This window comes from Hevea brasiliensis, chromosome 7 (genome assembly GCF_030052815.1).
Source record: "Hevea brasiliensis isolate MT/VB/25A 57/8 chromosome 7, ASM3005281v1, whole genome shotgun sequence".
Classification (NCBI taxonomy): domain Eukaryota; kingdom Viridiplantae; phylum Streptophyta; class Magnoliopsida; order Malpighiales; family Euphorbiaceae; genus Hevea; species Hevea brasiliensis.
Genome location: NC_079499.1, coordinates 26,814,686 through 26,830,617, shown reverse-complemented (window position 1 = coordinate 26,830,617; position 15,932 = coordinate 26,814,686).

Sequence of the window (15,932 nt, the reverse complement as noted above, 5' to 3'; positions counted from 1 at the left end):
ATGAGGGCACCAAAGCCCAGAAATTACCATAAGCAAGTCAAATAGCTTGCACAATTTCATGTCCAAAAACTGGCCGAACCAAAAGTGACCTAAAAATGACCTAAAATGACCATTTTGATGCATTCTGACCAGCATTGGTAAATTGACCATAACATGGTCTACATAACTCAGAATAACCTGAAATTTTGCCCCACAAGCAATAAGACATAGGCCTACAAGTTTGTAGTTTTGACCGAAACCCGAAAATAGAGGGAACTAGGTCATCCAGCTAGGTCAAATTTAGTATACCGGAATCTAGCAAATTGCAATAAAATGCAACATACATGAGAATGAATTGGGTAACATGTACCAACACTAAAATGCTATCAAATGTGACATATTGGTAACATTAAGGCCTAATTCACCTAGACTGCATCGAGGGTCAATATCTTAGGTTGACTATGGAAATAATAGTGTTCAATAAATTAATTATTAAGTATTATCGTTAGAGACAGTTTAAATGATTACTGAAACACTTCAAATTGTGTGTTTTAGTTAGCAAAGACTCAGGGAAGGGGAAGGAAACACTGAGTCAGAGCCAAGAGACAGTTATCAGAGGTTTGTGCACAACTAGTTTTTAACAGATTTTGTTATGAATATTTCATATAATTAAATGACATATTTTTCTTATGTATTATGTTTAACAAGCATTGGATTTAATTCAATGATTATTGAAATTATTATAGTATGTATGAATTTAGCTTTGTGAAATGGTATTTCCACAAGTATTAAGCATTGTTGTGAATTGAATAAATTATGTTTTGGAAAATTGTGATAGAACATGTTTTGAATTGTGATGGGCAATTTGCATGGAAAAAGGCAAATTTATGATATGAATTGTGATGAGCATAAAAATTATTGGATATTGGAATTGACTTTGAATCGAATTGTATTGTGATTTATGCTCACTGAAAGGATTGTGATATTGTTTTATATCTCACTATAGATGCTTGACTAGGTTATTACCCGTCTCTCTCATTTGTTAAGAAGACAATGGAGTTAGTTGTGTTTTCATTACCATGGTACGTGCACAGGCTTAGATTCTCCTCTTATTAGATGTTAGATCTAAGTTCTTATTTGTTATGGACCTTTTGAAAGATTCATTATTGTGATGTGTACTGTGCACGATGATTTGACCTCCCCAACCATAGGGAGTTGAATCCGATTTGACCTCCCCAACCATAGAAAGTTAGAATCACCCTGAAGATGGCCCTATCAGATTAGTCTTGCATAATTAGTGAGATAAAGAATGGTTTTTGAGATAAAGAATGGTTTTTTAATAGTAAAGAATTGTGATTTCAATTATGATTTATGTATAATCGATTTTGTTGGAATTACCTTAAATGGTTAGTTATGATTTGATAAATTGAATTTTGTGATCAAAGTCATTTTATACAAATGATTTATATTATTGGCAATGAATATTTTTAGTTTTGGAATTTTATGAGTATTCAGATTTCCAAATTATTTGCTATAAATTTTGTCAATGTATATTGTACTATGTTTTAAATTATAGTTATGCACCATTGAGTTCACCACTCAGCGATAGCTTTGTATGCTGTCACAGGTGAAAAGAGCATAGAGCAATTGAGTAAGCTTCTTTGAAGAGACATTCAGATTAGCTCCAGGTTTACCCATGTACACAGGTTTTGATGTATGCATGTAATAATATGTATGTAAATTATTTGAGTAGTTGTATAAAAAAACTCTTGTAAAATATTTTGGTATGTAATTAAATGTAAATTATTGTGATATAAATGTTGAGTCTTTTAATCAATGAAATGTTTCTTTTATGATGAGATTGGTTTGAAAATGAATTGATTTGATTATTGAGATTTGAATTATGAGTTGAAATGAAGTCATTGGAGTTGTATTTGAGAAAACATATTGGGAGTGTGTTTCTTTGCAGCTTTTGAAGAACTGTTTTTTTAAAACACAACCGGCAGTTTGCCGAAATTTTGAAAAAAATTTTATAAAACCAGATTTTAATCGATGATTTAAATTTCACAAAAATTAATTTAAAATCCCTTACAGTATATCTAATGGGTTATCGGTAGGCGAAGTACGATAATTCATTAGGTGTACTACGGGATCATGTTACATCTTACGGGGGAGTAAGGTGTGACAATTGGGGTGTCAGTTGAGGGGGAGAAGGTGAGGATTCTCCTCCTTACCTCAAGGAAGACCCCATTCTTCGTGCAAATCACTTTATAGAAGCCATTGATCAGTTTTGGGAAAGAGAAAACTAGGGTTTGGTGAAGGGAGAGGAGATTTGAGGGGTTTTTATAGACTAGGAGGGGTAGAGAGGAAGGGTTTTTGCATAGGGAGCAGTTTAAGGAAGAGAGGTGCATTTAAAGAGTCATTTGGACTCTTTGTTTTGCGCGTTTCATACCCCAAAGTCACATCTGCGATGAGATACACGGGTCGTGTATCACTACACGGGTCCTGACATGTTAGGTCATGTAATTTTCTGCTCAAAATTTTGTCACTTCTGCTAAGTTACACGGGCAGTATAATTCCATTCGGGGACCCATGTAACTTACTGCCCAAGATGTTGTTACTCATGTTAAGATGCATGGGCCGTGTAAATTGGCTCAAAGACCCGTGTAATTTACTGTCCTCCAAGTTACCGTGTTGACGATGTTACACGGACTGTGCAATTTACCTGGGAGACTCGTGTAACTTCCTGTCTCCCTCAAAGTTAAAATTTGCAAGAGTTTTATGGACTTTCAGAAAGTTACACAGGGTGTGTGAAACCTATACATGACCCGTGTAAGTTTCTAGTTCTCCATTTTTTCCCCTATGAAAATTTTTCTCACCACAATGCATAAAATGGATATAAAGGTTAGCAATAGAGCTACTTCCCCAGTTTTGTTCAATTTTCTCTTGTGTGGTTTTGACTTGATGATTCCTCTACTTTCTTGCTTCTAGCTCCTTGTTTTTCTGGATTTGAGATTTTTAGGGTTCCTACAAAAGAAAATGTGAACAAATATTAACAAAATTAAAATAAGAAAGAAAGAAAGCAAAAAAATTAGAAATTTCGGATTGCTTCCCAAAAAGCACTTGTTTATAGTCATTAACTCGACTCTGTCTTCATTCTATCACAGTCTGTCGAGAGGATGGTCGAGGGTGCAATTGACTTCCTTTTCTATGGGTTTTCCTTGAAAGTAAGGCTTTAGCCTCTACCCATTGACTTTAAATGCTCCTGAGGTTTCACTCCACACTTCTACTACTCCATGCGGGAAGACTTGAGTGACCTTAAAAGGTCCAAACCATCTTGATTTCAGCTTCCCTGGAAAGAGTTTCAATCTACAGTTGAATAACAGGACAAGGTCTCCTTCTTTTATTTCTTTCCTTGCTATGCGCATGTCATGCCATCTTTTGGTTTTATCTTTGAAGATTTTGGCATTTTTGTACACATCCTATCGGATTTCTTCTAACTCATTCAGATGTAGGAGTCTTTTTTCACTAGCAGCTTTGAGGTCAAAGTTTAGGATATGAATTGCCCAGTAAGCTTTATGCTCAAGTTCGACATGGAGATGGCATGATTTTCCATAAACCAGTTGGAAGGGTGTTGTGCCAATTGGGGTTTTACATGCAGTGTGGTATGCTCACAGTGCATCATCTAACTTCATGCACCAGTCCTTCTTGGATCAGTTTACAGTTTTCTCTAGAATCCGCTTCAGTTCTCTATTTGAGATTTCTACTTGGCTGCTGGTTTGAGGATGATAAGGTGTGGCCACATTGTGAGTCACTCCGTACTTTTTCAATAGTGTTTCGAATTGTTGGTTGCAGAAGTGACTTCCTCCATCACTGATTATTGCTAGTGGTGTGCCAAATCTTGTGAAGATATTCTTTTTAAGGAACCTTGTGATCACTCTGGCATCGTTGGTTGGTGTGGCTATTGCTTTTATCCATTTTAACACATAATCAACACCAATTAGAATATACTTGTTTCCATGGGAAGAGGGAAATGGACCTATGAAGTCTATCCCCCATACATCAAACAACCTCAATTATACCATGCAGTGGCATTTCATTCCTTCTTGAAGTGTTACCTATTCTCTGGCATTGATCACAAGCTAGCACGAGGATCTCACATCCTTGAACAGATTAGGCCAGTAGAATCCAGCTTGCAAAAGTTTAGCTACTATTTTTGTGATGCAAAAGTGTCCTCCATATAGTGATGAATGGCAGTGCTGGAGGATGCTCTCTATATCCTCCTCTGGTATGCATCTTCTTATTAGTCCATCATTGCATCTCTTGTATAGCAGAGGTTCCTCCCATGTGTAGTATCTCACATCATGTAAAAATTTCTTCCTTTGCTGCTAAGACATATTTGGAGGTAATACCCTGCATACAAGAAAATTAACAAAGCCAGCATACCATGGAGCTTAGGAGAATGCTAGTAAATGCTCATTAGGAAATGAATCATCAATAGGCAAATCCTCAAAGTCCCCTGTGCACTCCAATTTCAGCCTAGAAAGATGGTCAGCACTACATTTTTTAATCCCTTTTTGTCCTTAATTTCAAGGTCAAATTCTTGCAGGAGTAAAATCCATCGAATCAGCCTTGGTTTCACCTCTTTCTTGTTCAAAAGATACCAGATGGCAACATGATCTGTGAATACAATGACTTTTGACCCAATTAAATAGGATCTGAATTTGTCCATTGCAAACACCACTGCTAGGAATTCCTTCTCTGTGGTGGCATAATTGATTTGCACGTCATCGAGTGTATTGCTGGCATAATAAATGGCTTGGAGCTTTTTATCTTTTCTTTGCCTGAGCACTGCTCCAACTACAAAGTCACTCACATCACATATCACCTCGAATGGTAGCTCCTAATCTGGTGGCTACATTATTGGTGCTGAGATCAGGGCTTCTTTGATCCTGTTAAAAAAAAAAAAACAAGGCAGCTCTAATCAAAATCAAAGGGAACATCTTAACTTAATAGATTCGTCAATGGTTTAGCTATTTTGGAAAAATCTTTGATGAATCTTCTGTAAAAGCCTGCATGTCCCAAAAAGCTTCGCACTCCCTTTATAACGCCTTTACTATAGGTAGTCCGTATATTCTACTATTCCGACGACTAATGTCTATTCGGACAGTCAAAATATCTGAAACTACACTTAAACTATAGCAAGGAGACATAAATTGATGGAATAAAAAGAAAATATAGGAAAAATTTAGAGAAAATAAAATAAAATTAAGAGAATTTATTAATTGGTATAAAAATAATAAAAATAACTCGATGAGCACCACAAAGGGCATTTTAGTCATTTACCCCCCGGAGGTGAATTTTGACCTAAATGTCAAATTAAAAATTTAGAGAATAAAATAATTAATATAAATTAAAAACTTTATGAATTGAATTAGAAAAGAAAGAAGAAGAAAAGAAGAAGAAAAGAAGAAGAAAAGAAAAGAAAAGAAAAAGGCTTTTGAAATTATAAAAATATAAAGTAAAAAAAAAAAAATATATATATATATATATATATATATATATATATATATATATATGTAAAAAAAAATATATATATATATATATATATATATATATATATATATATATATATATATATATATATATATATATAAGACATAAAAGATAAATCCTACCAACCTAACTCATCTTCTTCTTCACTTCTTCTCTCTCCCTTTCTTTGAACCGGCCACCATGGATGCTCTTTCCCTCCATTTTTATTTTATTAAAGCTTGATTTCCTAAGCTTGATTTCCTAAGCTTTCTCCTTACCAAAACCCATAATCCCCTTCATTAAAAATTTAGCCTACTCTATAAGAAAGCTTTAGATACCCATAAGAAGCAAGTAAGTTAAAGTTGAAGTTGGGTCACAAGAGGTAAGTGTAAGATACCACTCCCTCTCTTCTTTAAATCTTGTAAGAATGATGAGATGAGTGAGTATCACGTAAAAATGAAAACAAATGATAAGAAAATTTAATACCCTAATTTCGGCAGCCATGGAACCCTTGGGGTTTGATGCTTTTAAATGATGAAAATGGGTTCCACGAGGATTGTTTGATAAGTTGATATGATTAGGAGTTGAATGTGTTGTGTTTGTATAAATTGGATAATTAAAACTAGGGCTTGTGTACATTATTTGAGGATTTTGTGTAATTGTTGAGATTGACCTAATTGAGATGAGATTGTTGCTTATAGAAGTGCTATGTATGCAAATTGAAGTAAGAAAGTTGGAGGAGAATGAATATTTGGGAATGTCATTTTCTGCAGGTTTGGGACTCAATGAGTCCAGTGTGTTTGATGAACCATAACTGAAATTGTGTGACTCCAATTGGTATGAGGCCAATTGGAGGTAAAACACTCAAAATAGCCCATTTTTCATGAAGAAATCATGACCAAATTCTGTCCAAAACATGACCTAAACACTGCCCTAATCCGGATGACCCTGCACAAAACCCAGAAAATGACCAAATGAATAGTTCATATTCATTTGGTCATGACTCCCTCTATACTGGTCCAAATGACCTGTATTTAATACCATTGGAAAGCTTAGATATAGGGCTATAATTTTTATGTAGACCATTAAACTCAGAAATATCAAAAACCAAACCAAATTGCTGACCAAAGTTGGGTCACAAAACTGTCCAGAATTAGGTTGTCCAGAAACTACTAGACATAAACTTACCCGACTAGTTTTTGGCAAAATGGCCATAACTTGGTCTACAAGAACTCAAATGTAATGAAACTAGTGGAAAAATGTCCACAAGAGATAGACCTACAAAATTGGTATTTTGACCAAAACCCAAAAATCAAGAGAACTTGGTCAAATAGTTAGAAAATTCACTGCATCAAAACCTGGAATCTGACCAAACTTCACTTGACCCTAGAACAGTCTTTTAGTCATAACTCCCACTAGAAAAATCCAATTGGGATGAGCCATACCTTTTCAGAAACCTAAGAAACAAGGCTACAACTTCGTTTTCGGAAACTTCCTTAAATTATGAATTTAAGAACCTCAAAAAGTGACCTGCACTCACTGATCTGAACTGAACACCTGTTGGCACAGGGTACATAAGTCCAAGTTAGTTAATTGGCCATAAATAATTCCACAAAACTTGAAAAATTGTAATAAAAATTTCTCATTGATCATAAGACATACGATAACAATTTCTATGAATATTACCATGCTTAAAAGTGAATGCAACATGTTCCATTAGTTAGGTAAATTTTAAGTCCAAAAGCTGCCTAGTTAAGGAACCAGAATCTAGAAATGAGTCAGTTATGGTTATCTGACCATAACTTGAGTTCTAAAAATCAAGTTGACATGATTCAAAAGGGAAAATAAAGATAAGACATAGAGGACCAACTTCCATGAAGAAAGTGTGGCCAAACAGTTGCTACAAACTAATCAAATGGATAGGTAAAAGTGAAACACAAAAACTGAACCTAAAGAAAGGTCTATGAGATAAATTATCTTATGGTAGGAATTTAACCCTAACAAGCCATTAAACACTAAACCACATGAAAGGGGTATGTGGGACCTATTTTCCCACTATAAAGTGATATGAACATTTTAAATAAATAAGTAATAATGTGTAATTGCCCATAGTATATCTAGACTTATTTATTTAGTTTGGATTGATTGGTATACCAATTAGGGACTACAGATAGCAGTATTGCCTACAGAGAAAATCATGAACTGATAATATATGTCTGTTATGATTGTTCTACAGGCTATATGCCTACTTACTGGCCATTGTGCCTAACTTTATTTCTGGCTTTACAAGCTTGATAGCCTCGTGCCTGACAGTTGGCCTTGTGCCTAACAGATGTATACAGGGTAGAGATATGGCTGTTAAACCCGTATACTCCCGTGTATCCAGCATTATAATTTGTTATAGGTTACTTGGTTACAAATATATAGGTATGACATAAAATATATTGGTATGACATAAAATACACTGATATGATTCCAAAGACTCTAATATGAGTTTAGAAAGCCAGAGAATGAAATTAATACACAGAAAAGATACTGATACTTAATTTATTTCCAAAGTACAGAAAAGTCATAAATGACTTAGACTATATGAGAAATGAACAGAAAAGATACTGTTAAATTTAACTCTTCCCAAAGTGTAGGAAATTTATAAAAGTCTTAGAATTGATGACAATTTCACTGATATGAGTTTAAGGAAACTGAAAATGAAATATATGCATAGATAAAATCCTGATCAATATATTGATTCCAAAATGCTATAAAATATGCGATTGACTTATAACTATGAAATTACACATATTATTGTCATTTTGAATCATTTAGTTATTATGCTTTAAGATTATGCACAACTAAGTAATTTGCTTAGCGCATTGGATTTTCCATCGCGTAGGTACTGGAGATCAGCAGCCGCTATAGTAGTATTCGGAAAGAGCTCCGACTAAATCTACCACCGTCTAGAGTCACCTCACCAGTCTTTTATATTTTGGTAGGGCCCATGTATAGAGTAGTATTTTTATTCATTGTGTATAATCATATGATGTAATTACTAGTTTGTAATGTAAATAAAAATTGTAAATATATTTTGGGTTGTAAATAAAGTTATGAATTTCTGCATATAAATTCCCATATGAATGATTGAAAAGTATATTGACTTAAAATTATATGAGTAAGAAAAGATATGTTATATGACAAGATGAATAAAATAGATATGATATAAAATTGTTTTGATAAGTAACTATTAGAACTCGCCAGATGCCAATAAAACAGAGGAGGCTCTACCTGGGTTTTCATAGAGATAAATTGTGATAAAAGAAAAATTTTTCACATGTTTTCTATAAAGTTTAAAATTAACAATGGACATGACAGGATAAGATAGGGTGCTCGGCACCGAATGTGGCACTCCTCGCTCGGCTACACTGTAGACGGATGAGGGGTGTCACACCCTTGATTGATGTTAGTGGTGGCATGTTTTCAATGGTCTCAATTTTTGCCTTATCAAACTTAATTCCTCTTTCTGATATCAAATGTCCCAGAACTATACCTTCCCTTACCATGAAGTGGCATTTTTCTGAATTTAGGACTAGATTTGATTCTTCACATCTTTGCAACACCTTAGATAAATTGGCTAGACAATCATCAAAAGTAGTTCCATAGACAGAAAAATCATCCATAAAAACTTCCATGATATTTTCAATATAATCAGAAAAAATAGCCATCATGCATCTTTGGAAAGTGGCAGGGGCATTACAAATACCAAAGGGCTTCCTTCTATATGCAAATGTTCCATAAGGGCATGTGAATGTGGTCTTTTCTTGGTCTTCTGGGTGAATAGGAATTTGAAAGAATCTTGAGTACCCATCTAAATAATAGAAGTAAGAGTGTTTCGCTAACCTCTCTAACATTTGGTCAATGAAAGGGAGAGGAAAATGGTATTTTCTGGTGGCACTGTTCAATTTCCTATAATCTATGCACATTCGCCAACCAGTGACTACCCTAGTAGGGATCAGTTCATTGTTTGCATTTTGGATAACAGTTGTCCTACCCTTCTTAGGAATTACATGTACTGGAGTAACCCATTTACTATCAGAAATTGGGTATATGATACCTACATCTAATAGTTTCAAATTTTCTTTCTTGACTACTTCTTTCATGTTTGGTTTAAGTTTTCTTTGGTGCTCGATAGTGGGCTTACTATTTTCTTCCATAGGTATCCTATGCATGCAAATTGAGGGGTTAATCCCTTTCAGGTTTTCTATTTTATACCCTATGGCCTTGTTATGGGTCCTAAGTTCTCTTAGCAATTTTTCCTCTTCTATCTTAGACATGCTAGCATTGATTATAACAGGATTTTTAGAGTTTGAATCCAGAAATGTGTACCTTAGTGAGGAGGGGAGAGGTTTAAGCTTTACCTATTCAGTGGTGCTTTCTGGTTTGCTTTTGGTTTGTTCCTCCTTCAACTTCTCCATCTCGGAAGCTTGAGCTAAGGGTAGGGGTGGATGAGCTGCTAACTATTGTGCACAGGCTACTATTTCTGTGTTTTCATTATTTGCTGTGTGGCTGTGCACAATGCATGCTTCAAGAGGATCTTTAGGATGTATCTTATGAAATTCCTCTTCAACTTTTTTGTCAATTATGTCAACCTTGAAGCATTCTTCAGGTTCAAATTTGTGTTTCATTGTGTCGAACAAGTTGAATTCCACTTCTTCTTCTCCTTCCTTGAGGGTTAGTTGTCCATTTTTTACGTCTATGATTGCTCCAGCGATTGCCAAGAATAGTCTTCGCAAGATGATAGGGATCTGAACATCTTCTTCCATCTCAAGGACAACAAAGTCTACTGGAATAAAGAATTTGGCCACTTTGATGGGGATGTTCTCAAGTATGCCCACAGGATATTTAATAGATCAATCAACTAATTGTAGTGAAATTGTTGTGGCCTTCAATTCTCTGATCTCCAGCTTTTGGCAAATTGATAGAGGCATTAAACTCACACTTGCCCCAAGATCGCAGAGGGCCTTGTCTATTTTCTTATTGCGAATGAGGAACGGTATGGAGAAGCTTCCTGGATCTTTCAACTTTGGAGGCAGTCTGTTAGAGCAACTGTCTCATAGTCTTTTAGTTTTCTTTTCTTTGATAGAATTTCCTTAAGAAATTTGGCATAGGATGGCATCTGAGAGAGTGCTTTAGTGAAGGGAATGTTGATATAAAGTTTTTGTAAAACTTTTAAAAACTTCCAAAACTACTTGTCCAATTTGGCTTTCTGAAACCTCTGAGGAAAAGGTAGGGGAGGCTGGTATGGCTCTGGTAACTTCTTTTTCTTTCCTGTTCCCTCTTCCTGATTTTTCTTGGCTTCTTCCTCCTTTTTCTCTGCTTGGCTTTTAGATTTTTCTGAGGTTTCCTTTGTCAGTTCTTCCTCTGGTTGTACTAGAGTTCTCCCACTTCTCAATGTAATTGCCTTACAATGCTCCCTTGGGTCATCTCTGGTTGACGAGGCAGTTTACCAGCAGCCTTACTTGAAGAACTTGCTTGCTGAGCAATTTGATTCTCTAGCATCCTATTATGGGTATCAAGTTGGTCCATTCTGGAAGTTAGCTGTTTAATCAATTCATTCTGTTGTTGTTGAGCTGCTAGGAAAACTTCCATCATGGATTCCATGGTCATCTTCGATTCAAGTTGCTAAGGTTAAGGAGGCGGTGGTGGCTATGCAAAGTTTTGGCCTCTGTTCTGAAATCTAAGGGGTGCTGGTGCTTTGTACCCTTGTTGTTTGTTTAGTGGCTAATTCTGTTGGTTTGACCATGAGAAATTTGGGTAGTTCCTCCATCTAGGGTTGTAAGTGTTTGAATATGGATTATTGGGTTAACTCGGGTTGAAGTTTCCCCCGTTACTGAGATAGTACATTTGTTCTATGGAAGGCTCATTGTATGTGACTCCCCTTGCCCGTCTACAATGAAGCCGAGTAGGATATGCCACACCGTGTGCCGGAGCATCATATCTTATCTCATTGACATTTATCATTTCTTAATTTATTCATTTATGGTCACTAAATGAAATTTATAAAATTTATATCATTTATTGAAATTATAATTTTATTTGGGGTTCTGAAAATTTTATAGAAAATCTGGCAGAGTGCCGGCAAAAATGGAGAAAACAGTTCTTTAGAACCTATGAAAAACACTCCCAAATATTCATCCATATTCTCAAACTCCAATAACCATCAACATGGTCTCAACATTTTTTAACATTCACAACCATCTCAAGTTTTCAACATGAATCCACAATTTCATTCAGATCAAAATCAAATTAATTTCATGAAGATATTCTCAAATTATATTAGTTAATGAAATTTTACAAAATATGTATGTAACACCCTCCCGGTAACAACTCCGTACATTCTACTATTCCGGTGACCGGTGTCGGTCTGGACAGCTAGAACGTCCGGAAAAATATTTAAACTAAAGTGAAGAACCAAAATCAACTCAAATATTAATAAGAAAAATTTAGTAAAAATTTTAGAAATAAAATACAACCAAGTTAAGCAGTAGGTGCCTAGCGAGGGTAACCAGAGGAAGTTGCGGTTCTCAACGAGGAGCCCTAGACAGGGAAAAATTATAAAATAATTTTTGGGACTCCAGAGAAGGGTTACTGAGGTTCCTATGGCATTAGAATGCCAAGAAAATACCTAGAAAAATTTTTCAATCGGTATAGACAATTTTGACCCGTTAAGCCAAACGGAGGGCATTTTGGTCATTTCGCCTTTAGAGGTGATTTTTGGCCGACTTGTCCAGTTGAGTAAATAATTAATATGACATAAAATATGAATAAACATTACTAAAAATTGAATTGAAATCAAGTAGAAAAGAAAAGAAAAGAAAAATGAAAAAAATGGGACTTTTGACATCACATGATGTCATTAAACTTTCTCTCCACCAATGACAATCAAGCAATTTCATTAAAAAGGGAAAATGAGGCAAAATTGAAACAAAAATTCTGTTCTTCTTCCTTCATCAAACGGCAGCCTCTCTCTCCCTCTCTCAACCTCCATTAAACCTCACTTCTCAAGCTTGATTTCTACTTTGTTTCACCACAAAACCCTAACCTCTCTTCATTAAAATTTTACCCCACACCTTAAACAACCTTTTGGCAGCCTAGAAAGTGAAGGAAAGTGAAGTTTAGAGTTGGGAAAAATCTGCCCTATTCAAGGTTAGTGCACTATATACCTAAAACTCTTTAATTTCATGAATAGGAACTTGAATTTAGTAAGAAAATATAATTTAAATGAACAAAATTCATGTGTATGTGTACATGAATTTCGACTGCCCTAGTGAAGGAATAGGAAGGAGTGTTTTTTATGAGCTTGAAGTGAACTAGAATCATGTTGGAAGTTTATAAACATAAGAATAATAAGTTGGTATGCTAACTAAGGCATTTTGTAGAAAACATAATGTGAAGCTAGGGTTTTGGGGAGTGAAAATTGATTTGGCTTATGAAATTGTTAGAGAACATTTTAATGGTCAATTAGTGACCATTTGAGGAGATTTGACCATAATATGGACTGAAAAATAGCATGGTAAAGGGAATGACTATGCTGCCTAGGGACAGCAGCAATGGACTGAGATTTCAGTCCAATTGCACAGCCATAACTTTGGCTGTGTTAGTCCAATTGGTGTTTGGCCAATTGGACATGAAACTAGGCTTATAATGGCACATTTTTGCTGAAGAAACCATGCCCAAAAGACCAAAGCAAGAGGACCAAAACTTGGCCCCAATCCGGATACCCTGCAACTGATTCTGCAGAATTAACCAAATGAATAGTAACTGTTCATTTGGCCATAACTCACTGTAGATATGGTCAATTGACCTGAAATTTTTACAGCAACAAGTTAAGACATAGACAAAAAACTTTCATGAAGGAACCTACCCCAAATTATGGCCATAACCTAACCCAAATGGCAGTGGCAATCACTGTTCATGTTACTGTAGATATGGTAATTTCTGCAGAATAGTAATCCGGCCAGCTGTGGTTTTTGGACCATATCTGGAGCTACAAAACTCCAAATGGAGTGATTCGAAAAAGGAAATTCAATTAGACAAAATAAGGAAAAACTTTCATGTTTGCCATTTCTTCAAATTCCCACTGCAACAGGGCCCAATGGAATAGTAAAGTTGGGTCTCAAAAACTGAAATTTCTGCCCTCCTAGATTTAAGTTGAGAAGTGGAAATGGCAATCAATTCCAACAAGTTTTAAATACAAAATGTGGTATGTTTGGGGTGTTATAACCAATACACCTATTTTCTATCCAAAAGTCAATATTTTTGTTGACCAATGAGGTGAATAGTGACACCAAAACTTGAAATTCACAAATTGAAGAATTTAAAAGTTTCAAATGCCCTAGTATACTTAACAAGATTGGTTTGGATAGTTTGGCATGCCGATAGGGTTCAGTTAGCAGTACTGCACATGGCAATATGCCATTTTGTGACTTTATGGCTTTTAGCCATTCTGACCTTGTATTGAGCTTTGGCCTTGTGCCTGATGTTATCACAGCTTGTTAGCTGTTCTGTTGCACACCTGGAGATGCATATGTGACCGATGGTGTGACGACCCGAGGTACTTGATACCCAGTGCCAGTTTACCCGTTTATCCAATCCAGTCATCTAGTGTAGGTTACTTGGGCAACTACATAAATGAAAGTGGACAAAGTTAACGAAATGAATGGATATACAAATACAAAACAAACAAAACATGCACATGCTATACATATTGATTTTCTGTTATTTCTTGTTATTTTATTATTGCACCACTAAGCATTATTGCTTAGCGCGTTACTTTTGCCACGCGTAGGTTCTGGAGATACAGATCGTGAGCCCAGTAGACCGCAGACTGGGTGAGTCCATCCTGCAGATTACGCACGATGTCCGTGTCACCTCGTCACTTGCAGTGCATTGGTAGGACACTAGATGTCATTTTGTCATTTTGTAATTAAATTTTTATTTTCTCATATGTATTTAGGATTTATGTAATGTATTTTGAGGTTCATGTAAATAATAAAGATTTATGGTTATGTATGGAAGTAATTTGAGTATTTCATTGTTGTTTATATATGAGAACCCTGAGAAAGGGATGTTTGAGAAATGAAAAGGTTGTTGAGACCTGAAATTGAAAAATTGTTGAGATCTTGATATTGAGTTTTGTGATGATATTGGAGTTGAGAATGAATGAATTTGTTTATTGGAAGTGTTTTTAGAGTTCAAGAAGCTTTTCTCCATTTTTAGCGGTACTCACGGATTTTCTATAAAATTTTGAACCTCAAATAAATAAAAATTTTGCTAAATGGCTTAAATAAAGTATATTTCATAAATTATATGCAAAAGCATGATATAAATTAATTAAGGTATATTAGAGTGTGCCGATACACCGTGTGGCATTACTTACTCAGGTATACTGTACATGGGTAAGGGGTGTCACATTTAGTGGTATCAGAGCACAGTTTAGGCGTTTCTGGGCCTAGATTGAGTCCACACCATGCATTGCATTTGTAAGAGTCGAGGTGACACTAATGCAGATCTGTTTGTCTTTGTTTTTTTGAATAGGATATGGACCCTTCATCTCAGAGAGCTATTGAGGAGGAAGTGGAGAGTCATGCTCCACCTGCAGCAGCTGAGACTGGGGGCATGGGAGAACCTACTCCACCAGGCTCGAGCGAGAGCTCGGCCTCCACAAGCCATGTTTCAGCAAATGGCCAATTTCTTTAGACAAATGGCCGGGGTAATGCCAGCACCACCACCACCACCAGTTCCACAGCAGAAATCACACCTGAAAAGACTAAGAAAGTTTGGGGCAGTGGATTTCTATGGCAAGAGAGAAGATGACTCTGTTGCGGTAGAATTGGTTGAATGCAGAGCAGAGTCCTAAAACAACTCCACTTTGCACTCCAGAGCAAAACACGGAAGGCGCCATATCTTTCTTTGCAAGACGATGCATATGAGTGGTGGGACAAGTGTTCGATGAAGAAGTGCGAGTCAGAATTTGGGACTTCTTCCTCTCTGAATTCAAGAAGAAATATGTGGGTACTGTATACCTGGAAGAGAGAAGAAGAGAGTTTATTAACCTGAGGCAGAGACAGTTGTTAGTGGCCGAATATGAGAAGGAATTTGTTCGTTTAAGCCGCTATGGAAGGGAGATAGTCCCTAATGAAGCTGAAAGATGTAAGAGATTTGAAGAGGGACTAAATGATAACATCAAGATCCAGCTCACTGCCTTGGGAATCACAGAATTTACCAAGTTAGTGGAAGCTGCAATAAAGGTTGAAAAAGTAAGAATCAGTGAGCAGACTAGAAGGGAAAGACAGCAGAAGAGGGGCCCAGGTCAGTCTAGTTCAGCTCCTGCATTTGGGAAGAAGTTCAAGGGTCCTCCTACACAG